At 39.6% G+C, this 27,699-nt stretch overlaps 1 pseudogene; it reads left to right on the top strand.

Annotated features, from left to right (window-relative positions):
• The first annotated feature begins 1,386 nt into the window (after positions 1–1,386).
• LOC119528234 lies at positions 1,387–24,379 on the top strand (annotated as a pseudogene).
• The last annotated feature ends 3,320 nt before the right edge of the window (positions 24,380–27,699 follow it).

Genomic DNA, 27,699 nt, shown 5'->3' with positions numbered 1-27,699 from the left:
CAACAGATTTTTAAAAATCCATTGTAAGAAATTGCTAAAGTAAAAGCTGGCTAATGTAAAAATCATTATAATCAAAGAATGTCTAAATAATGGTTAATTGTCACTATCATACCTTAATAATATCATGTAGGTGTGTACACACATATGTACACATATATGTATATATTGTATACACATATATGCATATACACACTATATATAAAGATACATGTATATGCATACTATATATATATATACACACACACATACACTATTCTGATAAAACTAGAATTTCACACCTGCCCTCTCTGTAAGAGAGCCTCAGAAGTGCCTTTTCTGTATAAAACAGAGAAAGGTCAATAAGGAGCAATATTTACGTGATGAAACATTTATTTGGCATTGACAGAGTCCCTTGGGAATAATTTTACATTTAATAAAAGAGCACATTAAATGTAAGTGTTTTTTAATGACTTCCTATATATGTTAAAGAAAAAATAACGGGTAATGAAGCACTCTGTGTCATACACTGTTCTTATCTTTTTCTATTTTTCTCTTTCACTAAGATCTTAAATAAATATATTGTACTTTATAGCAAAATAGGTACTCAGAATAATTGTTTCCCTTTCTGATTGCCCATTCACATGTTTGTGCCTCTCTGATTTTATGGTCCAGGGCTGATGATGACTGTCTCTTAGGTTCTGGCAGGATCCCAAAAGATGCAGACTTGAATGCTTAAGATGGAAAAGGATTGGAGAAACCTTTATTTAAGCTGTTTGACATATGTTAGAGATTGAATCACGTCCCCCACAAAAGACATGCTCAAGTCTCACTCCCCATTCCTATGGGTGTGAACATTTGAAGATGTTGTTGTTAGTTAGGGTGGGGCCAAACCAAATCAGGGTGGGTGTTTCAGACTGCCAGGCTGCCGAAATGCAATATACCAGTAATGGGCTGGCTTTTAACAATGGAAGTTTATTAGTTTATGAGCTTACAAATCTGAGGTTGTGAAAATGTCCAAATCAAGGCATGATCAAGACGGTAACTTCTTCCTGAAGACAGGCTGCTGGTGATCGTGGACTCCTCAGTCAGATGACAAGTCACGTGGCAGTATCTGCTGGTCTGTCCCTTCTCTTCCAGGTTTTTTTGCTTCCAGCTTCTGGCTTCAGTGGCTTCCTCTCAGCTTCTGTGTCTTCCTGTTTGTTTGAATTTCATTCTCTTATAAAGGTCTCCATTAAAAGGATTAAGACCCACCCCGAATGAGGTGGGTCACATCTTAACTTAAGATTCTACTCACCAAAAAATCCTATTTACAATAGGTCCACACCCACAGGAATGGATTCACTTTAAGAACATAGTTTCCTGGGGTCCATAAAGCCTCCAAGCCATCACACTAGCCCTTAGTCCAATATGGCTGAAGTCCTTATAAGGAAGGACACTGGACACAGAAGTAGAAGCCAGAAGTCAGAGAAAGCCACAGGAACAGACCAAGGAGACAGATCTCATCACATGACAGACTCAGAGCTGCTAGTCACAGAACCCCAAAGATTGTGGCAAGCCAGCTCCAGAATGCTACAGGCTCTGGCAGAAAGCAAGCCCTGTCAAGACCTTGATGTTGGACTTCCAGACTCCAAAACTGTGAGACAATTAATTCTGATTCTTTAAGCCAACCAGTCCTGGCAAACTAAGACTCCATAGCTAAGCACTTCTCATTTACCCAATCCCCTATCCTCAACTGCTACTGGGACCACGGTTGTATAGCCTCAGTGCTGCCCTTGATGACTTCACGTCAAATGCTCTGGTTCTCCTCAGCCTGTCCCACCTCTCGCCCCCTAACATGCGAGAGAACAGGGCTAGGTCTTCACTCTGCTTTCCCAGGTATTCTCTCATTGCTTCAAGATCCATACAGGGCTTCAGTACAAAACCTCAGCTTCTGCTTTACCTATTTTTTTCTATTCCTAAATCACAGCTTCCATTTTGCTGATTAATCCCCATAAAATGTGTCATAATTCATGTTCACTGTCCCAAATTTTTGCCATTGCCTTAATGTCATATAGAAGCCAATCTACTTTTACCAGAATTTGGCATAAAGGACCTTGTGTTAGAGGAGGAATTTAGTATTTAAAAGCTGAAAGCAAACAAACAAACACACACAAAACAAAAACAGCTCATTTCACTGATTAGCGACTCCACAGAGGATTTGCTACTTTAAAAAAATCCTGACTGATGATTGCTAATTCTGCTCAGTAGATTTTTAGTAACATATTGGAATATGAGAATTCTTGGTTCTCCCTTTATTTTTTAAGCTAAAACTTTAATGAAAATATAAAACTTTTTGTTCCTCAATTTCTTAGTGCAATGTTAAACAGGCAAAGGCCATTATATCTCCTTATATCGCAGTTAGTGTTTACGGCTGCTGACCCAGGTACTATGTTGTAATGCCTTTGAAATTAGGGCTAGATTTTATTTATTTTTGTGTTTCCACTGGCTCATAACTAGTCATGTAAATTATTCGGGGAAAAATCTTTCTCATCATTGCTCTTTTTTTTTTTTCTGGGAGATGAATTACAAAAAGTAGTCAGGTCATTGTCAACATAAACCCTCTAGAAAGAAATAAAGCTTAATTTATGCCATTAGTCACTTATTTAAATAATGTGAACAATTGGAAAAAATACATAGTGTAAAATCAGGACATCTTTCTGGATTCCTTTACAGCTAAAAATTGTGTAAGGACCCTTTTGTTTGAATGTTTTAGTTTGCTGCTGCCATTAAAATAACTCTTAAATCACTATTCCAGATGCTGTTATTGTGGGCAAGTATTCAAGACCATCAAATTTGCTCTTCTTTAAACTGAAGTAATTCAATAAAAGGGAGAGATGGAAAACACAGAGATGGGGACACACATACCAACACACATACCACACACACACATGCCACACATCACATACATAAACTACACCACACACACACTTCGTACATATGAACTACACCCCACCCCATGTTCACCACACACACACCACTCTCACACTTCACACACACTACACCACATATACAAATTACACCACACACTCACCGCACACACACCACACGTGCACTCACCATACACACATACCATACAAACACAAACCACACCACACCGCATATTTACCACACACACACATCACACCCTCTCACACACACACACACACACACACTGCATACCACACAGATCACACCACACACACACACTCGCCCTACACAGTCACACACCATACACACCACACACATCCTGCACATTAACAAGGGCCCCACTTCTGCTGCTGCCTTGCAAGCACGGCTGCTGTTTCATGGCCTTTGTTGGTCTTGCCAGGGCAGGGAACTGATGCCCACAGGTAACACGTGAACACACAGATGCAGCTGATTGCTATTGTTGTCAAAGAAAACAAGAAATGTGTTATCACACATATCATCACAGAGCTGCATGATAATTTTATATACATTGCTGTCATTATTATAATCTTTTCACACACACACACACACACAACACAAATTTTTAATTTCTTGCTTTAGTGTATCTGTAATCAGTCCAGAATGTTCCCTGAAATCACCTACCATTCCTTTTTGTCATCATCACCATCACCAACCATCACTTCACAATGAATCTAACTGTGTCAACTTGCAGTGTATTTGGGGTTCCCTTGCCCCCGTGCTACCCTCCCTACACCCAATGGCCAAGTTCTCCTGGTACTGCCTTGGCACTCCAATGAACCTGTCTCTCTGTCCTCCCACCCATTCCCTCTGACAGGGCCTTGGAGACATTCCTCCAGCCCCAAGAACCAGTGGGAGTGAACATGGGGTCAGCAAGCTGGAGGCTGCAGAAGTTCTGGATTTGGGCTTTGGACACCAACAGTGGGGAGGTAAGGGGCTAATGATCTGATGTTGAGAAAGAGAAGAGAAGCCAAAGTTCAGCGTGGCTATACAGGAATGAGAGAATGCACAAGATTAAGAGGTAGGTCCCCTTAATCCTTGGGTTTGGGATTAGATGGGTGATCCTTGGGTGAGATGAAGGAGAGGAATTAGGAAGAAAGGAGGAGGCTTATCACAAGCACTATATTAACCTCCTGGCCCAGCATTTCCACCCACGGGCCCAAAGCCACTAAACTTGAAAATGGATCACCTTCAGGATACATTGCATGAGAGGTGTCTCCGCACCCCTACCCTTCCGAGTATAAATATTCTACAGTGATGCAAATTTCAGAATATGCCAATTTTGTTTGCAGTTTTATATTTGCAAAGAGCTTTCTCACTTGATCCTAATAACCCTGTATGGTAGATATTAATTCCTCCCCTGCCTTATAAATGAGTAAACTGAAGCTCAGAGAGGAGATGTGATATGTCTTAGGTCCCACAGCAAGTAGTGGTCAAGCCAGGACCCCCACTCGGGTTAAGAAAGCAGAGGACGCTGGGAGATGTTGAAGCAGTAAATGCTGGGGTGGAAATGGGAGGAAAGTGGGGAGGGGACACTGCTGAAGGCAAAAGGAAAGAAAAGGAAAGATGAGAGACCTAGAAGACAAACTTGTGTCCCCCATTGTTTTGATGAATGGGGCCCAGTTTATCTTCAGCTCTGTGCTGTCAGTCAGGAGCTTTGCACAAAGGTAAATTGAGCCCTGGTAGAGACCACTTTTTTAATCCTGAAAAAAAAAAATCTTTTCTATTTTTCGAAATTTCGTCCTATGGTTTCCATTCTAGTCATATTAAGACATTCTGTTTATAATGAATTCAAAGGGACTGTAAATGTTTCTCAATGGCACTGGCAACTGGCATTAAATGTGGCTTCTATGAGAAAGCTTGGGAAGCTTTCTTTCTCTTCAAATAGCTGAGTTATGTTGTTTTTATCTTAATGCCACCAAAATACATTCCACCAAACATTAACTATTCAACTGCTTCTCTGCTAATTCCACTCTCTTTTCTAATTTTAAAAGGAGAAAAGTGTTCCTTCTGTTTTTAAGTGGATAAAAAAAATCTGTTGTTTTTAGATGACAAAATATTCTTAGCCCATTCTTAGCAACTAGAGAAGAATAGCAGCTTTTCTTATGGACTTTTCTCTTCTTTTAATTCTTGTGACATCCATGGCCAGATCACTTTTCTATAAGTAGAGCCAAGATAAAGCTCTTTGTGATACAGTGAGCAAGTCTCTAAATCACTAACTTAGTGGTTCTCAAACTTTTTAGTCTTAGAATGTCTTCAAACTCTTAAAATATATCAAGAAATACAAAGGGCTTTTATGTGGCTTTATTTGGGTTTTATCTATCAATATTTACCATAACAGAAATAAAAAATAGAACATTTTGAAATATTTATCATATTTATAATAATATATACTTATCAATTTATTTATAATAACATTTATAATAGCAATAATAATAATGTTAGGTAATATTTTCTATGAAAAGTAACTATACCAAAGACAAAGAATTTATGAGAAGGGTGACATTGCTTTATGTTTTTGTATCTGTCTTTAATGATTGGCTTAATAGAAGATAGCTGTAGTCACCTATCTGTTTCTGTATTCTATCTGCCGTGCTATCAAATACCATGTAGCCTCTGGAAAACTCCATGGCACATTTGTGAGATAATGAGAGTAAAAATGGCAAATAACATCTCTGTAATATTATGAAAATAATTTTGACCTTGGGGACCATCAAAAGTGTCTCGGGAACCCGTCAGGGGTCCCCAACCACACTGAAGTGCTGCATGAAATCAGCATGATAACCTTAAAGCAACCTTAGTTGGTCATTGCTAATAGGAAAGGTCATGCTTCAACCACTCTAAAATGTTGGTTATCTGCAGGTAAGCTTACAGATTGCCTTTTAGTGACTATGCCACGGAGCATTTACGTATTTTTTTATTTTCAAATTCAAAAATTGAATGATGAAATTTAGATAGCATCCAAAAAGCTTAACTTTTGGAAGGAAGCAGTTTAGGGCAGTGGTTAAGAAAAATGACTTTATGAAGTGCAAAATATCATGCGTTACACCCTATCATTTGTGTCAAAAAATGAAAAGTATAAGCAAGAGATGTTTTGTAGACTTTCTGAGAGAATGTGTAAAAAACTGGTAATCATGAATACTTTGGGAGTGGAGCTGGGGAGTAGAAGATCTGGAGTAGGAAGTAATGGGTATAACCTATTTAGAGTGTGTGATTTATTTTTTTAACCAGGTGCATGAATTACTTTCTCAGTGGAAACATGTAGCAAACAACAATAAGAAAAAAAGTACAAAACCTTTAGAACCAGAAAATCTAATGCTAGAAACTTAAGTCTACCACTTTATCTGTTACGTAACATTGGCCTAATTATTTAACCTCTTTAATTTCCAATTTTCTCACTGTCAAATGAAATTATAGTATCTGCTTTATAAGAGTCTCATGGGGATTAAAGGAGAAAATAAAATAATATACTGTTCCTGGCTCATAGAAGCATATGTTTTATTTATTAATATTTTTGTTAATCATAATTCTCATCACTTTGTAAATTAAAGGCTTATTTTGAAAGTCAATGATCATTCTTTAATCTTCCTTTTAATGAGTGATTCTGAATTTTCATTAGATGAATTTGGTGATGAAATTACAAACATGATTTGCTCTTTGGGGGTGATTAAAAAGCCTATATTATTCCACCAAGTTTTGACTGTGCCTTTTTAAATTTCTGTCTAATATCATTTGTGCTAGGATTCGGTAATCACACTTTTCTGCCTCAAATCTGACCTCTGATCAACCTTCAGCAGGGCCTGTGTCAAAGGTCCATGTTGCCTTTATCTTAAGGCAAAACTCCCAGCTTAAGGTCAGCCAGTTTGAATAGGCCTTGTGAGCTATTTCATTGTGTGTGAATGTTCCTCATTCTGCCCTGTCATTACTATATTGGATTTGCACTCATCTGTTTCTAGTAAACTTATCTCTTAATTGTGCTGCTCAGCTGGGATAAATTTGTATGGTCTGACTCCTCTAATTTTGCTCCTTTGTAGGTTCTTGTACTGACTGCATTCCTCACTTCCTACTAATTTATTATCCATGTGATATTTTACTTCATGCCTTTTGTCCCATTGTTTGGATTTGATCCTTAGCAGTCACCTCTCAGCTGAGCTGTCTGTCTCAGATTTACATGCTTATTCTTGCATGTAAAGACTCGATCTTCATAGTGTATAGGGAAGCAAATTACTTGGCTTGATGGACAAAGGAGAATATAGAATCATCTTTCTCTGATGCATGTGAAATGCAGAGCACTCTCTGGCAGACACAGTTCTGGTTAAGATACTATTCTAAAAAGGCTGCTGTTTACTAGATTTAGACAAAAACTTGACAGCAATTATCCTGAGTTCACTTAGTTCAAAAATCTGTATAAAATAATAGCTGTGATATTACTAGGAAGACAGAAGGAGTTCTTGAGTGTGAAATGAGACATACATGCACTTTCCTATAGATGTATAGTAAGCAAATTCTTATGAATATATACAGTGGGTTCAGATATCAACTTAAAGGTCGTTTTCAATAAGGAATTGGTGATAAACCTAAGAGTATTACTAAGATAACAGCCTCTATTTTAGTGTAGTTCAGTTTCTCACCTTCAGCCTTATTGACATTTGGAGCAGATGATTCTTTGTTGGGGGTACTGTCTTGTTCATTTTGGATGTTTAGGCAGCATCCTTGGCCTCTACCCACTAAACACCAATAGTGTCTTCTTAGCCTTGACAATCAAAAATGTCTCCAGACACAGCCTGGGGGACAAAATCACCCCCTTTGGGGGACAAAATCACCCCCTTTTGAGAACCACTAATCCAGTCTTTATACAGTTATAACAGAGTAGCCTAACTGTTGATTTGTTAGAGAAATGGGTGCAAGAATATTGGACTTAATTTCCTTTTTCAAATTCTTTTATTTTTCTGAGAATACTTTATTATTGTAACTTTTCATTTTCATCAAATTCTTTTATTTTTCTGAGAATATTATTGTAACTTTTCATTTTCATTCTTTTACCTTCTTCATTCCCCTTATCACAATATAAAATTGTCTTACTTGCTACTTATTCATTTGTCATTGTTTTGTTACTATTATCATTCTATTATTTTTACACATTATCCATGTTCCAATGTAGACTCAAACACTGTGAGAAAAAAAAAGACACTTTGTCTTCTTGGCTGATGTATCTCCTTGTGTGTATAAATACCTGTCAACTGGTAGATGCTTAATAAATATTTGTGGCCTGAGTGAATGAATGAGTTCTTATGCTTGAATTGAGTTGCAGTATGTTATTGTTCACGAAGCACTATAATAAGAGTAACAAGGTCTGAATTCTAGTATTGGCTTCATTGTAGACCTTTGGTGAATCTTTGTACTTCATTGGCTCTCAGATTCCTAATAGATAAAAGGTCCCATTCAGGCTTTTGACTGTTTTGGTTTTCTGCCTTTGCTCATTGCTCTTAAATTAGAGATCACAGAAAATAATGATAACAGAATTATATAGTTTGAATCCAGTTTAGTATTTAGACCTCTTTGAAAGAAATGGCTCCAAATTAACACTTCCAGAGGAATTTCTGGGGATTGACTTTGTTTAACCAACAACCACCCTAGAGTGTCTAACACACCACACATCATTGCACCTCAACCGGGTGACACCAATCCATGGCCATCAGCAAAACCTCCTCCAACAGTGACACTGGCCAATTGCAAAATCTATATTCATTACCTGACTACACTATAATCTGCAACAAGTTCACTTAAAAATTGGGTACTTAGATCAGATGTGGCCCCCTCTTTCTCTAAGCCACTTGGCAGGTGAACTCACTGCCCTCCCCCCTATGTGGAATGTGACTCCCAGGTGTGTGAATCCCCCTGGCAACTTGGGAAATGACTCCTGGAGATGAGCCTGGACCCAGCACTGTGGGATTGAGAGGATCTTCTTGACCAAAAGGGGGTAGAGAGATGAAAGCAAAGTAGGGTTCCTATGGCTGAGAGATTTCCAGTGGAGTCGAGAGGTCACTCTGGAAGTATTCTTATGCGCTATATAGACATCACTTTTTAGTCTTTAGTGTGTTGGAATGACGCTGCTGAACTGCAACCCAGTGACCTTGATTCTTGAGACAACTGTGTAACTATACAGATTGCATGATGTGGCTGTGTGACTGTGAAAACCATGTGGCTCGCATTCCCTTTATCCAGTGCATGGACAGATGAGTGGAAAAATGGTGACAAAAATTAGATGAATAGGTGGGATTGAGGGGATGGGAAGATTTAGGTGTTCTATTTTGCTTTTATATTTAATTTGGAGTAAGGAAAAAGTTAAAAAATTGATTCTGGTGATGAACACACAACTGTATGATGGTGCTGTGAATAATTGTACACTGTGGATGAATGTAGGGTGTGTGAATATATCTCAATTAAACTGTATTTAAAAAAGTAAGTGAACAGTGTGGGGGGCAGAATGGGATGTTTTGGATATTCTTTTTTTATTTTAATTTTAATTTTATTTTTTGGAGTAATGAAAATGTTCAAAGTTTGGTTGTGATGATGAAAGCACAACTATATGATGATATTGTGAACAACTGTTTGTACACTTTGAATGTATGTTATGTGATTACATCTCAATAAAATTGCATTTTTAAAAAATGGGTACTTAGAAAGAAGAACTAGTACCTCTACTTCAGCTAGCCAGCTTCTCCTAGGGAATTCAATGTCACCTTCATTGAGTTTCCATCTTGTAGCCTTTCCTACAGAATTTGGATTTGCCAATCCCTGCAGCTGCAAAAAATTGCAAGAGATTTCAGCCCAATAGTGAAAGAACTTTCTGACTCTACCAAAATCTATATTTCTGAATTTGCCCCAATCAAGATGGCAGAGTGAGACACTTCACTCCAAGGGTTCATTCCCCTACAGAAGCTTTGAACAACCAGCAAGGAAAGGCAGAAATCCCTTTTGAAAATCTCCAGAAAAAAGTTATAGAACTTCAGTAACAGGGTGAGCACCAAATCAAGAAAAAGGCTACTTAAAGGTGGTAGGATCTTGTGGTGCCCTGGTAGCCCCTCCCCTACTCCTCAGTAGCTCAGCACAGAGCTGGCCTGTGTTCCCAGTAAGTGGATCCCTGGACCTCAGGCCAGAAGGAGCAGAGTAACTCTCCCGCACATACTGGGAGCGTGTATTTCTGGACCAACCTGTCTGGTGGTGGCCTAAGGGACTCGTGCCGTAGAAATTGCCCTGTGTGTGGAAGGCAGCTCATAGAGCGCTCCTACAGAAGACTGTGGAGGAACAATCAAGACATGCTGCTGAGGGCAAGGGATTGCAGGCCGAAGGACATACAGGGCAGTGCTGGGACCATGAGGGAACATTCAGAATTGTGTAAATGGCAGAAATCCTAGGCCCACACACATATGCCCAAGACAAGATGCATGTGCAGAAAGGCTCAGAGATGCCCCTACATTTTGACCTAGGGCTAGTCTCCAAACTCATTGTAATAGACGCTAAAGGAGAGCACTCACCACAAGTCAATCTGCACAGACTGGGAAAGGTGTTTTCTTTCCTCCTCCTCCTTCTCCTTCTCCTCCTTCATTAGTTCTTGACTTACAAGGAAAGCTCTCTCATAACACTAGCTGGGTACAAGCTTAAGGAACAGATGGCTTGTATTCTAGATTCCAGTGATAACGCATTAAAATATCAAAATGCCCAATATTTTCTTTTTCAACAAAAGATTACAAAACATACAAAGAAACAGGAAGTGATGGCCCAGGCAAAGGAGAACATTAAAGCATTAGAAATCATCAGTGAGAAGGAGCAGAACTGGGACACATAGTACAGAGACTTTTAAAAATGGTCCTAAATATGCTCAAAGGGCTAAAGGAAAACATGGACACAGAACTAAAGGAAATCAGGAAAACAATAGAGGAACACAAAAGAATATCAATAGAATGATCAAAATTATTAAAATGAACCAAACAGAGCTGAAGACCACAGTAACAGAAATTAAAAACTCCCTAGACGTGTTCAGCAGCAAATTGGAGCTGGCAGAAAAAAGAATCAGAGAACTTGATGATAAAACAATTGAAATCATTCAGTCTGCGGTGCAGAAAAAAGAAAGAACGAAGAAAAGTGAACAGAACCTGAGGAACCCATGGCATACCATCCAATGTACCAATCAACACATCATAGAAATCCAGAAGGAAAAAAAAGAGAGTAAGGAGAGAGAGAATATTCAAAGAAATAATGGTGAAACTATGCAACATTTAATGAAAGACATGAATGTACACATCCAGAGGCTCAATGAACTCTGAATTCAAATAGACCTGTACCATGATATAGTAAAATCAAACTGTCAAATGCCATACATGACAGAATTCTGAAAGTAGCAAGAGAGCAGTAATATGTCACGTCCAAGGGTACCTAAATTAAGATTCAGTGCCAATTTCTCATCAGAAACAATGGAGGCAAGAAGGCAGTGGATGACATATTTAAAGTGCTGAAAGCAAAAAATTCCCAACCATGAATTTTTTATATCTGGCAAAACTGACTTCCAACAATGAGGGAGAGATTAAGACATTCCCAGATAAAGAAAAAGCCAGGGGACTTCATCACCACTAGACCAGCCCTGCCAGAGATGCTAAAGAGAGTAAAGAAAGGACAATAGCTGCATGAAGAAATAAAGATCTTCAGTGAGGTTAATGACATGAGTAAATATGAATGTCAGTACTATTGTATTTTGGGTTTGTAACTCCCCTTTTTACTCTCTAGAGTATCTAAAAGGCAAATGCACAAACTGGAATGATAAATCAGTGGTTTGGGGCTCATAATGAATAAACATGTAGTTTGTGACAAGAAATACATAAAGGTGACAGGGGTGGAAAGGTATAGGAATATATTTTGTGAATATTGTTGAAGTTAAGCAATCAAGATTGTTACAATTTTAGGATATTAAATTTGAGCCCCATGCAAAGAAAATATCAGAGAATATGCACACTTATAGAGACAGAAATTAGAATACAGTTTCCCAGGGGCAGGGGGCAGTGAGAATGGGGAGTTAAGGCATAATGATTGTAGGGTATCTGTTTGGGGAAATGGGAAAGTTTTAGTAACATAAGGTTGTGAGGATACTGCAATATTGTGAATGTGATAAATCCCATTGAATAGTATGTTTGGGAGATGGGAAAATCTATGTTGTATATATGTTTCCACCAATTTTTTTTTTAAAAAACAGACCAACTAAAGGAATAATGACAGTTAAATGCAATGTATAATCCTGGGTTGGATCTAGCAAAGGAGGAGAAAAGGTTCAAATTGACATTATTGGGATGATAAAAAATTAAACTACAGACTGTAAGCTTTGTAACAATGTTAAATTTCTTGAACTTGATAGCTGCACTTCAGGTGGGTTAAATAGCCAGATATTCTTGCTCTTAAGAAAAGTACATGGCAGTATTAAGTGCCCAAAGAGCATGATGGGGAGGCGGGGCAAGATGGCAGACTGGTGAGCTGTATGTTTTAGTTACTCCTCCAGGAAAGTAGGTAGAAAGCCAGGAACTGCGTGGACTGGACACCACAGAGCAATCTGACTTTGGGCATACTTCATACAACACTCATGAAAACGTGGAACTGCTGAGATCAGCGAAATCTGTAAGTTTTTGCAGCCAGGGGACCCGCGCCCCTCCCTACCAGGCTCAGTCTCGTGGGAAGAGGGGCTGTCAGCTCCGGGAAGGAGAAGGGAGAACTGCAGTGGCAGCCCTTATCGGAAACTCATTCTGCTGATCCAAACTCCAACCATAGATAGACGGAGACCAGACACCAGAGAATCTGAGAGCAGCCAGCCCAGCAGAGAGGAGACAGGCATAGAAAAAAAACAACACGAAAAACTCCAAAATAAAAGCGGAGGATTTTTGGAGTTCTGGTGAACATAGAAAGGGGAAGGGCAGAGCTCAGGCCCAAGCTCAGGCCCTGAGGCGCATATGCAAATCCCGAAGAAAAGCTGATCTCTCTGCCCTGTGGACCTTTCCTTAATGGCCCTGTTTGCTTTGTCTCTTAGCATTTCAATAACCCATTAGATCTCTGAGGAGGGCCCTTTTTTTTTTTTTTTTTTTTAATCCTTTTTTCTTTTTCTAAAACAATTACTCTAAGAAGCCCAATACAGAAAGCTTCAAAGACTTGCAATTTGGGCAGGTCAAGTCAAGAGCAGAACTAGGAGAGCTCTGAGACAAAACGCAATAATCCAGTGGCTGAGAAAATTCACTAAACACCACAACTTCCCAAGAAAAGGGGGGTGTCCGCTCACAGCCATCATCCTGGTGGACAGGAAACACTCCTGCCCATCGCCAGCCCCATAGCCCAGAACTGCCCCAGACAACCCAGTGTGACGGAAGTGCTTCAAATAACAGGCACACATCACAAAACTGGGCGTGGACATTAGCCTTCCCTGCAACCTCAGCTGATTGTCCCAGAGTTGGGAAGGTAGAGAAGTGTGAATTAACAAAGCCCCATTAAGCCATCATTTCAGCAGACTGGGAGCTTCCCTACACAGCCCAGCAGCCCAGAACTGCCCTGGGGGGATGGCACTCACCTGTGACATAGCACAGTCATCCCTCAACAGAGGAACCGGGGTGCATGGCCTGGAAGAGGGGCCCACTTGCAAGTCTCAGGAGCCATACGCCAATACCAAGGACTTGTGGGTCAGTGGCAGAGACAAACTGTGGCAGGACTGAACTGAAGGATTAGACTATTGCAGCAGCTTTAAAACTCTAGGATCACCAGGGAGATTTGATTGTTAGAGCCACCCCCCCCTCCCTGACTGCCCAGAAACACGCCCCATATACAGGGCAGGCAACATCAACTACACACGCAAGCTTGGTACACCAATTGGACCCCACAAGACTCACTCCCCCACTCACCAAAAGGCTAAGCAGGGGAGAACTGGCTTGTGGAGAACAGGTGGCTCGTGGACGCCACCTGCTGGTTAGTTAGAGAAAGTGTACTCCACGAAGCTGTAGATCTGATAAATTAGAGATAAGGACTTCAATTGGTCTACAAATCCTAAAAGAACTCTATCCAGTTCAGCAAATGCCACGAGGCCAAAAACAACAGAAAATTATAAAGCATATGAAAAAACCAGACGATATGGATAACCCAAGCCCAAGCACCCAAATCAAAAGTTCAGAAGACACACAGCACCTAGAGCAGCTACTCAAAGAACTAAAGATGAACAATGAGACCATAGTACGGGAGACAAAGGAAATCAAGAAGACCCTAGAAGAGCATAAAGAAGACATTGCAAGACTAAATAAAAAAATGGATGATCTTATGGAAATTAAAGAAACTGTTGACCAAATTAAAAAGATTCTGGACACTCATAGTACAAGACTAGAGGAAGCTGAACAACGAATCAGTGACCTGGAAGATGACAGAATGGAAAATGAAAGCATAAAAGAAAGAATGGGGAAAAAAATTGAAAAAATCGAAATGGACCTCAGGGATATGATAGATAATATGAAATGTCCAAATATAAGACTCATTGGTGTCCCAGAAGGGGAAGAAAAGGGTAAAGGTCTAGGAAGAGTATTCAAAGAAATTGTTGGGGAAAACTTCCCAAATCTTCTAAACAACATAAATACACAAATCATAAATGCTCAGCAAACCCCAAATAGAATAAATCCAAATAAACCCACTCCGAGACATATACTGATCACACTGTCAAAAACAGAAGAGAAGGAGCAAGTTCTGAAAGCAGCAAGAGAAAAGCAATTCACCACATACAAAGGAAACAGCATAAGACTAAGTAGTGACTACTCAGCAGCCACCATGGAGGCGAGAAGGCAGTGGCATGATATATTTAAAATTCTGAGTGAGAAAAATTTCCAGCCAAGAATACTTTATCCAGCAAAGCTCTCCTTCAAATTTGAGGGAGAGCTTAAATTTTTTACAGACAAACAAATGCTGAGAGAATTTGCTAACAAGAGACCTGCCCTACTGGAGATACTCAAGGGAGCCTACAGACAGAGAAACAAAGAAAGGACAGAGAGACTTGGAGAAAGGTTCAGTACTAAAGAGATTCGGTATGGGCACAATAAAGGATATTAATAGAGACAGGGGAAAAATATGACAAACATAAACCAAAGGCTAAGATGGCTGATTCAAGAAATGCCTTCACGGTTATAACGTTGAATGTAAATGGATTAAACTCCCCAATTAAAAGATATAGATTTGCAGAATGGATCAAAAAAAATGAACCATCAATATGTTGCATACAAGAGACTCATCTTAGACACAGGGACACAAAGAAACTGAAAGTGAAAGGATGGAAAAAAATATTTCATGCAAGCTACAGCCAAAAGAAAGCAGGTGTAGCAATATTAATCTCAGATAAAATAGACTTCAAATGCAGGGATGTTTTGAGAGACAAAGAAGGCCACTACATACTAATAAAAGGGGCAATTCAGCAAGAAGAAATAACAATCGTAAATGTCTATGCACCCAATCAAGGTGCCACAAAATACATGAGAGAAACACTGGAGAAACTGAAGGAATCAATTGATGCTTCCACAATAATTGTGGGAGACTTCAACACATCACTCTCTCCTATAGATAGATCAACCAGACAGAAGACCAATAAGGAAATTGAAAACCTAAACAATCTGAAAAATGAATTAGATTTAACAGACATATACAGGACATTACATCCCAAATCACCAGGATACACATACTTTTCTAGTGCTCATGGAACTTTCTCCAGAATAGATCATATGCTGGGACATAAAACAAGCCTCAATAAATTTAAAAAGATTGAAATTATTCAAAGCACATTCTCTGACCACAGTGGAATACAATTAGAAGTCAATAACCATCAGAGACTTAGAAAATTCACAAATACCTGGAGGTTAAACAACACACTCCTAAACAATCAGTGGGTTAAAGAAGAAATAGCAAGAGAAATTGCTAAATATATAGAGACGAATGAAAATGAGAACACAACATACCAAAACCTATGGGATGCAGCAAAAGCAGTGCTAAGAGGGAAATTTATAGCACTAAACGCATATATTAAAAAGGAAGAAAGAGCCAAAATCAAAGAACTAATGGATCAGCTGAAGAAGCTAGAAAATGAACAGCAAACCAATCCTAAACCAAGTAGAAGAAAAGAAATAACAAGGATTAAAGCAGAAATAAATGACATAGAGAACAAAAAAACAATAGAGAGGATAAGTATCACCAAAAGTTGGTTCTTTGAGAAGATCAACAAGATTGACAAGCCCCTAGCTAGACTGACAAAATCAAAAAGAGAGAAGACCCATATAAACAAAATAATGAATGAAAAAGGTGACATAACTGCAGATCCTGAAGAAATTAAAAAAATTATAAGAGGATACTATGAACAACTGTATGCCAACAAACTGGATAATGTAGAGGAAATGGACACTTTCCTGGAAACATATGAACAACCTAGACTGACCAGAGAAGAAATGAAGACCTCAACCAACCCATCACAAGAAAAGAGATCCAATCACTCATCAAAAATCTTCCCACAGATAAATGCCCAGGGCCAGATGGCTTCACAGGGGAATTCTACCAAACTTTCCAGAAAGAACTGACACCAATCTTACTCAAACTCTTTCAAAACATTGAAGAAAATGGAACACTACCTAACTCATTTTATGAAGCTAACATCAATCTAATACCAAAACCAGGCAAAGATGCTACAAAAAAGGAAAACTACCGGCCAATCTCCCTAATGAATATAGATGCAAAAATCCTCAACAAAATACTTGCAAATCGAATCCAAAGACACATTAAAAAAATCATACACCATGACCAAATGGGGTTTATTCCAGGCATGCAAGGATGGTTCAACATAAGAAAATCAATCAATGTATTACAACACATTAACAAGTCAAAAGGGAAAAATCAATTGATCATCTCAATAGATGCTGAAAAAGCATTTGACAAAATCCAACATCCCTTTTTGATAAAAACACTTCAAAAGGTAGGAATTGAAGGAAACTTCCTCAACATGATAAAGAGCATATATGAAAAACCCACAGCCAGCATAGTACTCAATGGTGAGAGACTGAAAGCCTTCCCTCTAAGATCAGGAACAAGACAAGGATGCCCGCTGTCACCACTGTTATTCAACATTGTGCTGGAAGTGCTAGCCAGGGCAATCCGGCAAGACAAAGAAATAAAAGGCATCCAAATTGGAAAAGAAGAAGTAAAACTGTCATTGTTTGCAGATGATATGATCTTATATCTAGAAAACCCTGAGAAATCGACGATACAGCTACTAGAGCTAATAAACAAATTTAGCAAAGTAGCGGGATACAAGGTTAATGCACATAAGTCAGTAATGTTTCTATATGCTAGAAATGAACAAACTGAAGAGACACTCAAGAAAAAGATACCATTTTCAATAGCAACTAAAAAAATCAAGTACCTAGGAATAAACTTAACCAAAGATGTAAAAGACCTATACAAAGAAAACTACATAACTCTACTAAAAGAAATAGAAGGGGACCTTAAAAGATGGAAAAAGATTCCATGTTCATGGATAGGAAGACTAAATGTCATTAAGATGTCAATTCTACCCAAACTCATCTACAGATTCAATGCAATCCCAATCAAAATTCCAACAACCTACTTTGCAGACTTGGAAAAGCTAGTTATCAAATTTATTTGGAAAGGGAAGATGCCTCGAATTGCTAAAGACACTCTAAAAAAGAAAAACGAAGTGGGAGGACTTACACTCCCTGACTTTGAAGCTTATTATAAAGCCACAGTTGCCAAAACAGCATGGTACTGGCACAAAGATAGACACGTAGATCAATGGAATCGAATTGAGAATTCGGAGATAGACCCTCAGATCTATGGCCGACTGATCTTTGATAAGGCCCCCAAAGTCACTGATCTGATTCATAATGGTCTTTTCAACAAATGGGGCTGGGAGAGTTGGATATCCATATCCAAAAGAATGAAAGAGGACCCCTACCTCACCCCCTACACAAAAATTAACTCAAAATGGACCAAAGATCTCAATATAAAAGAAAGTACCATAAAACTCCTAGAAGATAATGTAGGAAAACATCTTCAAGACCTTGTATTAGGCGGCCACTTCCTAGACTTTACACCCAAAGCACAAGCAACAAAAGAAAAAATAGATAAATGGGAACTCCTCAAGCTTAGAAGTTTCTGCACCTCAAAGGAATTTCTCAAAAAGGTAAAGAGGCAGCCAACTCAATGGGAAAAAATTTTTGGAAACCATGGATCTGACAAAAGACTGATATCTTGCATATATAAAGAAATCCTACAACTCAATGACAATAGTACAGTCGGCCCAATTATAAAATGGGCAAAAGATATGAAAAGACAGTTCTCTGAAGAGGAAATACAAATGGCCAAGAAACACATGAAAAAATGTTCAGCTTCACTAGCTATTAGAGAGATGCAAATTAAGACCACAATGAGATACCATCTAACACCGGTTAGAAGGGCTGCCATTAAACAAACAGGAAACTACAAATGCTGGAGGGGATGTGGAGAAATTGGAACTCTTATTCATTGTTGGTGGGACTGTATAATGGTTCAGCCACTCTGGAAGTCAGTCTGGCAGTTCCTTAGAAAACTAGATATAGAGTTACCATTCGATCAAGCGATTGCACTTCTCTGTATATACCCGGAAGATCGGAAAGCAGTGACACGAACAGATATCTGCACGCCAATGTTCATAGCAGCATTATTCACAATTGCCAAGAGATGGAAACAACCCAAATGTCCTTCAACAGATGAGTGGATAAATAAAATGTGATATATACACACGATGGAATACTACGCAGCAGTAAGAAGGAACGATCTCGTGAAACATATGACAACATGGATGAACCTTGAAGACATCATGCTGAGCGAAATAAGCCAGGCACAAAAAGAGAAATACTATATGCTACCACTAATGTGAACTTTGAAAAATGTAAAACAAATGGTTTATAAAGTAGAATGTAGGGGAACTAGCAATAGAGAGCAATTAAGGAAGGGGGAACAATAATCCAAGTAGAACAGATAAGCTATTTAACGTTCTGGGAATGCCCAGGAATGACTATGGTCTGTTAATTTCTGATGGATGTAGTAGGAGCAAGTTCACAGAAATGTTGCTATATTAGGTAACTTTCTTGGGGTAAAGTAGGAACATGTTGGAAGTTAAGCAGTTATCTTAGGTTAGTTGTCTTTTTCTTACTCCCTTGTTATGGTCTCTTTGAAATGTTCTTTTATTGTATGTTTGTTTTCTTTTTAACTTTGTTTTCATACAGTTGATTTAAAAAAGAAGGGAAAGTTAAAAAAAAAAAAAAAGAAAACAAGGAAAAAAAAAAAGATGTGGTGCCCCCTTGAGGAGCCTGTGGAGAATGCAGGGGTGTTCGCTTACCCCACCTCCATGGTTGCTAACATGACCACAGACATAGGGGACTGGTGGTTTGATGGGTTGAGCCCTCTACCACAGGTTTTACCCTTGGGAAGACGGTTGCTGCAAAGGAGAGGCTAGGCCTCCCTATGGTTGTGCCTAAGAACCTCCTCCCGAATGCCCCTTTGTTGCTCAGATGTGGCCCTCTCTCTCTGGCTAAGCCAACTTGAAAGGTGAAATCACTGCCCTCCCCACTACGTGCGATCAGACACCCAGGGGAGTGAATCTCCCTGGCAACGTGGAATATGACTCCCGGGGAGGAATGTAGACCTGGCATCGTGGGACGGAGAACATCTTCTTGACCAAAAGGAGGATGTGAAAGGAAATGAAATAAGCTTCAGTGGCAGAGAGATTCCAAAAGGAGCCGAGAGGTCACTCTGGTGGGCACTCTTACGCACACTTTAGACAACCCTTTTTAGGTTCCAAAGAATTGGGGTAGCTGGTGGTGGATACCTGAAACTATCAAACTACAACCCAGAACCCATGAGTCTCGAAGACAGTTGTATAAAAATGTAGCTTATGAGGGGTGACAATGGGATTGGGAAAGCCATAAGGACCACACTCCACTTTGTCTAGTTTATGGATGGATGAGTAGGAAAATAGGGGAAGGAAACAAACAGACAAAGGTACCCAGTGTTCTTTTTTACTTCAATTGCTCTTTTTCACTCTAATTATTATTCTTGTTATTTTTGTGTGTGTGCTAATGAAGGTGTCAGGGATTGATTTGGATGATGAGTGTACCACTATGTAATGGTACTGTAAACAATCGAAAGTACGATTTGTTTTGTATGACTGCGTGGTATGTGAATATATCTCAATAAAATGAAGATTAAAAAAAAAACAAAAACAAAGAGCATGATGCATACAAACTATACTCAAGTGTCCAGAAAATAGAGTGATAGAGAGACAGACAGATAACAGATAGATAGATAGTAGATAGTAGATAGATGATAGATAGATGATCAATGATAAATAGATAGATAGATAGATAGATAGATAGATAGATAGATAGATGCAGCAAATGTGGCAAAATGTTAAAATTGATGGCTCTGGGTATGTGGAGGGAGGGGGGATATTGTTGGAGTTCTCTGTTTGGGGTTTGTATTACTTTTGCTAATTGTCCTGTAAGTTTGAATATACTTCAAATAACAAGTAAAAAAATACATATATAATTACATGAAAGTATGTGATACAATATTATCTCACACAGATAGGAATTGTAAAGTTAAAGTTAGTCACATGTTCTTATCAATGGAGAGTTGTCATAGTGGTTAAGAGGTTTAACTTTGTGAATAAATTGCCTGGATTTGGATTCCATATCTACCATTTGCCACATGGCCTTGCACAAAATTCTTAATTACAAAAGCCCATCTGTAAAATAGGTAAAATAGTATCTGCAGCATAGAATTGCTTTCAGGTTTAAATGATATAGATATATAAAGACTTAACACAGTTCTCAGCCCAAAGTAAGAAGTCAATAAATGTTAAACATTTGTTATTTTATTTGGCCCTGTAAGTAAATTATCAATTTTCAGGAATCAGAGAATAAAGAAATTAACTAAACATCAACATATCTATGAATATTTTTCTTTGATTTCAAAGGCGTTCAGGTTCTAGCAGCAGTCATTGATATAAACCTCAAATGTGAGTTAATTTAGGTTGTGCAGAGTAACTGACTGATAGATGAAATGTACTGCTTAGTGGCATGTTAATTAATAAGGTATTCTCCATGTTTCCATAAGCAGCCTACTGGGCTAAACATCTAAAAAGTATACTTAGATTTCTACTCATATTCATGATAATATGAATCATTATCATATTCATGATAATGAAGTAAATTTGCAGTTTACTTCATTATCTGGGAACAGATTAACTTATTTACAGATTTAACATGTTGCAAAATAGCAGACCATGCATTTTTGAATAATTTAAAAGTACTTTGTTCTAAAGTTTATACATATTGTAAGAAATCTATTTTTTGGAATTATCCACTAATTCAATAATTGCCTCATTGTGTCTGTTGCAATGGATGAAACACTTGTCTCCCTCCACAATCAATTATATAGCAGATTGTTTTCCAGTAATGAGTGTGTGTGTGAAAAGAACAGTAGTGAAAGGTTTAGAGGTAGATTTATTGAGAAGCAAATGAAACTTAACTTTCAGGGTCCCTCCAATGTTTCCATATAATTATATGTTTGTAAAAATAAAGTAATTGTAAAAGTAAAATATTTTAACCACAATTGGTTGAGACCATTCTTTCCTTTAAACTCAACTTCCCCTCTGTCAAACTTTCCCTTGTGTTGGGTGGCATTGGGTGACCAGAGAGAATTTTGTGATGCAATTAAGGAAAAGTTGGGCTGTAGATCCATTACATGTAGGCTAATTAGAACATATTTATGTGGTTTTTCAGTCAATTCCTATAAATAATTAAGGTCTTTCCAGATGTCCTTGGGTAAGATTGGCTTCTAGGAATATTCTTAGCTCCCGCCGTGCGGATTTACCTGGTGTCTTAATTTGCCAAGGCTGTCATAACAAATACCACAGACAGGTTGGCTTAAACAACAGAAATGTGTTTTCTCACAGGTTGCTGACTAGAAATCTAAAATCAAGGTATTGGCCGGCCATGCCTTCTCCAAAGTCAGCAGCATTCTGCTGCTGGCTTTCTAGCAATCAATCTCTGCATCCATCACATGGGCATCTGTTTTCCTCTTTCTCCTCCTCTGACTTCTCCTTCCATGTCTGTGGGGGGCATTAAATAATCTACCACACCTGGTTCAGGCCAAAGCCATATTTTGATTATATCTATATCCTTATGTCACTTAGCACCAGGAGTATGTGGAAAATGGAAGAGACATTAACAGGGAAAGAAATTAGTCTGTGGGGGATTTTTCTAATAACCAATTGTATAAAATTATAAGCAGAAGATTCAGTTATCGTAGACATCCAGTCAAAATAGAAGTTCTACCTCCTCAGCAGACTCATCCATACATTTTAGGTCAAGGACAAGATTACAAATGGGGCTCATATACTATATGTAAAATGATATAAATTCCATACTGGGAAAAAGGTGGTGGCAGTGGTGTACAGTTTTGTATCTTTACAAATTCCTACATAAAAACAAAGTGAGCAAGTAGATAACAAAATAAAACACCCATAGGAAACATCACAAAATGTGGCGAAAAGGAATCAAGTTATCCCTACAAATGCCAAAATACTAGTGGATGGGGACGAATGAACCACAGCCACAAGATCTGCATGGCTATCTGCCTGTGTAGGTGAAATCAGAAGAAAGCAATGGATGTATGATGCACTTGAAAACAAGAGACGTAAAAGAAGCCAAAAGGTTTTCATTGGAAAATATGGAGGGCTGATTTGAAAACAACTGAAAATGGGGGAGGGGAGTTTCCCACTAATGCTGAGTAAGTTCAAGGGAAGTGCAGAAGGCTTGAAGGGGATGGAGCTCTGTAACCTGTGAACTCTTGAAGCTGACAAGCTAAGGACTGCACTGAAAAGAAACAGGTGGAAGTGATATCAATATTCTGCAAGACAGTGACCATAGAAAGGAAAGAAAAAGGAAGATACAGATAAATGTGTAACCAAGAAATCTCAGAAAACAAGTCACCATATTTTTAGCACTGCATAAAAGCAACAGGGGAAAGAATTCAGCGAAGTTACAAAATCTATTTGAATCATACCACCTTCTAAAAGTTTGAAATACAAAGTTCACATAAAAATGAGCAACAGGAGAGAATGGAAGCAAGAAGGTGAAATTAATGAGACCCAGAAGAGAAAGGAGAGACCAGTAGACCCCACCATGTGCTTTGCCAAAGATCTCCAGCAGCTCATCTTCGGGAAGAAAGCATCACATAGATCATGCTTTGATTTGGATATTTTCATGGCCTCAAAACTCGGCCAGTGTGCCATCATGAAGTAGTGCTGGGAAAAAAAGGACAGGGACTTGGGTACATAGCCAAGTTTATCAGGAAGTGGTAGAGCCAGGACAACCAGCAGGGGCATGCGCAGGAGGAGATTGAGTGGGAGGTGAGCATCCTGTGGCAGGTGCTGCACGCAACGTCATCATGCTGCATGACATCTATGAGAACCGCGCTGACGTGGTGCTCATCCTTGAGCTAGTGTACAGAGGAGAGCTCTTTGACTGCCTGGCCCAGAAGGAATTGCTGAGTGAGGAGGAGGCCACCATCTTCATTAAGCAGATCCTGGATGGGGTGAACTAACTTCATGCCAAGAAAATTGCTCACTTTGATCTCAAGCCAGAAAACATTGTGTTGTTAGACAAGAATATTCCCATTCCACACATCAAGCTGATTGACTTTGGCCTGGTTCATGAAATAGAAGACGGAGTTGAGTTTAAGAACATTTTTGGGACACTGGAATTTGTTGCTCCGGAAATCATGAACTATTGAGCCCCTGGGGCTGGAGGCTGACATGTGGAACGTAAGTGTCATCACCTACATTCTCCTAAGTGGAACATCCCCTTTCCTAAGAGACACAAAGCAGGAAACACTGGCAAATATCATAGCAGTGAGTTATAACTTTAATGAGAAATTCTTCAGTCAGATCAGCAAGCTGGCCAAGGACTTCATTCAGAAGCTTTTGGTTAAAGAGACCCAGAGGCAGCTCACAGTCCAGGAGGCTCTTAAGCACCCCTGGATCATGCCAGTGAACAACCAACAAGCCATGGTGCACAAGGAGTCTGTGGTCAATCTGGAGAACTTCAAGAAGCAGTATGTCTGCAGGCAGGGAAGCTCTCCTTCACCATTGTCTCCTTGTGTAACCACCTTACCTGCTTCCTGATGACGAAGGTGCACTTGAGGCTAGATGAGAAATTGTGAGAGTGACACAGAGGTGGACATTGCCTAGAAGAAAGCCCTCCACCCCTGGAGGGAGAGCAGGAGGTATTGCTCACAGTTGCCTCCAGAAAGGCCTGGGCCCAGCTGTTAGACCCAGGTGGTCATCAGCACCCAAATGCTCTGCATCCCTGAGCACTTTGCAAGAGAGATGGACCTGCAGGATTTAGAAGAATTTTCAGGGGAGCCAAGATCCCCCTGGGAGCTGTGCTGTCACATCTGGAGGAGGCACCAACATTCCCAAAGCTCTGAATTCTCCATAAAACCAACTGTTCCAGTTTGCTAATGCTGCCATTATGCAAAATACCAAAAATTGATTGGCTTTTATAAAGGGGGTTTATATTACTACAAATTTACAGTTCTATGGCCATGAAAGTGTCCAAAGTAAGGCATCAACAAGAGATACCTTTACTGAAAAAAGGCTGATGGCATCTGGAACACCTCTGTCAGCTGGGAAGGCACGTGGCTGGCATGTCCTTGTCCCAGGTTGTGTCTCAGTTCCCCTTTCAGCTCCTGTGCATCCTTAGCTTAGTATACCCAAGCGTCCTTCTGTCTGCATCCCCATGCATCTCTAAGCATCTCTGTCAGCTCCCAAGCATCTCTCCAAAAGTCTCTCTCAGCTGCTCTGAGCTCCTTCTATCTGTGAGCTCTCTTATAGGACTCTAGTGATTTAATTAAGACCCATCCTGAACTGGTGAGGTCTATATCTCCAATAAAACAATTTAATCAAACTTTTCCACCCTAATCAAAAGACTGATCAGTCTTCTCCTACAAGATTGCATTAAAGAATATAGATTTTCTGGAGGATGCAATGTATCCAAACTGGCACATCAGCTTTCATCTGTCTGCCAATCTTAGAACCTGGGGTGAGGGTGTAAACTTAAGAAAGTAATGTAATCAAGCATCACTGGGATCTGGACCTTTGTGTGGGTATGAGGAGTGAGTGTGTTAGGATATCACCTGAGGGGCTGGACAGAAGGTGAGCCCCAGGTCCACCCTGTTTGTCTTCCTGGAAGCTGGGTGTGCCAGTTTCAATGTATTGTGTCCCCCAAATGCCATTATCTTTGATGTAATCTTGTGGGGCAGATTGATTGGTCTTTTTGATTAGGGTGTGACCTTTTGATTGGATGTTTCCATGGAGATGTGCCCCACAAAACTGTAGGTGATAACTGATGAGATATTTCCATGGAGGCATGGCCCCACCCATTCAGGGTGGCAAACAGAATGAGCTGGCAAACAGAAGGAACTCAGTGCAGCTGTGAGTGATGTTTTGAAGAGGAGCAAGCTTGCTAGAGAGGAATGTCCTGGGAGAAAGCCATTTTGAAACCAGAACTTTGGAGCAGATGCCAGCCATGTGCCTTCCCAGCTAACAGAGGTTTTCCAGACGCCATTGGCCATCCTCCAGTGTAGGTACCCGATTACTGATGTGTTACCTTGGACACTTTATGGCCTTAAGACTGTAACTGTGTAGCCAAATAAACCCCCTTTTTATAAAAGCCAATCCATCTTTGGTGTGTTGCATTCCATAGCATCAGCAAACTAGAACACTGGGCCACTGAGCTGGGCAATGCGAATAGTAGAGAGGCAAATGTTGGATAAAGGGAAAACCCTGGGTCTAGCAATCCCTGTCTTCTCTCTGAAGAAAGCAGGAGATTCCATTTTACCCCTGTGGGTGGAGCTTGGCTGGCATTATAAGGAGCAAGGGAGAAAAAAGGTCAGACTCAGAAAGCTTTCCTAACAGGAAGGGAGTATAGAACCAGTCTGGTCCAAAATTATAGCAGGAAGACAGAGATCATAGGAAAACACACACTCCCATACATTGTTGGTAGGGACACAAATTTGTACAACCATTTGGAGGGGAATTTGGCAATATCTAACAAAACTACATATGCATTGAACTTTTGCCCCAGCAATCTCAGTTGTAGGAATTTACCCAGAAGATATACTTCTAACAATACAAAAATACCTGTGTACAAGTTTATTCATTGCAGCATAATTTGCAGTTAGCCAGTTAGTGGAAGCAACCTAAATGCCCATACATAGGTGAGTAGTTCAATAAATTATGCTAAATTCACACAATGGAGTGTTATGCTGCTGAAATAAAGAAGGACCAGAAGTGATTTTCCAGATACAATAAATCAAAAAAAGTAAAAAGTCTCTATGGTATACCACCTTTCATGTTAGAAAAAGTGGATAATAATAAAATATACTTTGGGAGTGATGTCATCAAGGCGGTGGCATAAGACATCCCTGGGAACATTTCCCCTTAGAGATAGCTAAATAAAAGGGTGGGTTCAGCTGTTTGGAATTCTGGAGGATGCTAGAGACTGGAGAAGGACTCCACAAACACTGAAGTGAAGAAACACACACACATACACACACAAAGAGAGAGAGACAGAGAGAGAGGAGAGCAGCACAGACCTGCCAGTCGAGACCCCTTCCCCATGTTCAGTCCCATGTGATTTAAGAGACACACAGAGGCAGCACTCTGACCTTGGCACCTCCTACCATAGTTGCTGACCACAGAGCACATGCAGGAATGGGGATCCAAGAAACATAGTCCCAAGGCTGGGCCCAAATTGTCAATGTGCATGAACATACAAAGTGGTTCCCTGGAAACCAGAGTGACCATGGTAGAATTTTTGGCAAGCTCTGCACACTCCCAGCTGGGTCCCCATTGGTGGTACACCTAAATGAAGAAATCCAGTGATTCTGAAAACTGACCCCATCTGGCTCTGTGGGTCAGGCTTCTCTAAAGCAGATGTTACCAGAGGCAGAAAAGCACATGGAAAGGGGCAGCTGAACCACTGTCAGGCAGGGTAGATCCAGGGCAGAAAATGGAGTGAAAAGGTGGCCCAGAATGCAGGAGAGGACTTGAGAAAATTGTAGCTACTGGTGAGGAAAATTTGTATAAAAACAAAGAAGACAGCCCAGGAACAGGAACAGAGGAAAGAACAAAGAAAAGGAAATCCTCTCCTGGAGGAGAAAGAGCCACACATAATAGGGTCATCTTAACAGTTATTGCATATGCCCAGGGCAAAAGGCAAGTGCCAAAGACCTGAGAAAATCCAAATTGATAAATGTGGGCCACTCTAAAAGTTCAGTATAAAGTAGACCAAGTGTCGAAGAAGAGCCTTAACATACAGCCAATCTATACTACAATCCTAAGCAAGAGGGAGAAACTTATTTCTAAGGTTAGCACATCAAAATAATCAAATGCCCAGACATCAACAAAAGAAAAAGAAAAAGGAAGTGATGGCTCAGTCAAGGAACAAATCAAAACTTCAGAGCAAGCCCAGACATTGGAACAATGAATTAAAGACATACAGTCAAATCTCCTAAATCATTTCAAGGATTTAAAGGAAAATATGTTGGATAGAAAAAACTAAATTTGGATATAGAACTAAAGGACAT

This window comes from Choloepus didactylus, chromosome 2, assembly GCF_015220235.1.
Source record: "Choloepus didactylus isolate mChoDid1 chromosome 2, mChoDid1.pri, whole genome shotgun sequence".
Taxonomy (NCBI): Eukaryota; Metazoa; Chordata; class Mammalia; order Pilosa; family Megalonychidae; genus Choloepus; species Choloepus didactylus.
Note: the sequence above shows the minus strand (reverse complement) of the source record. Positions and strands in the feature narration are given on the sequence as shown.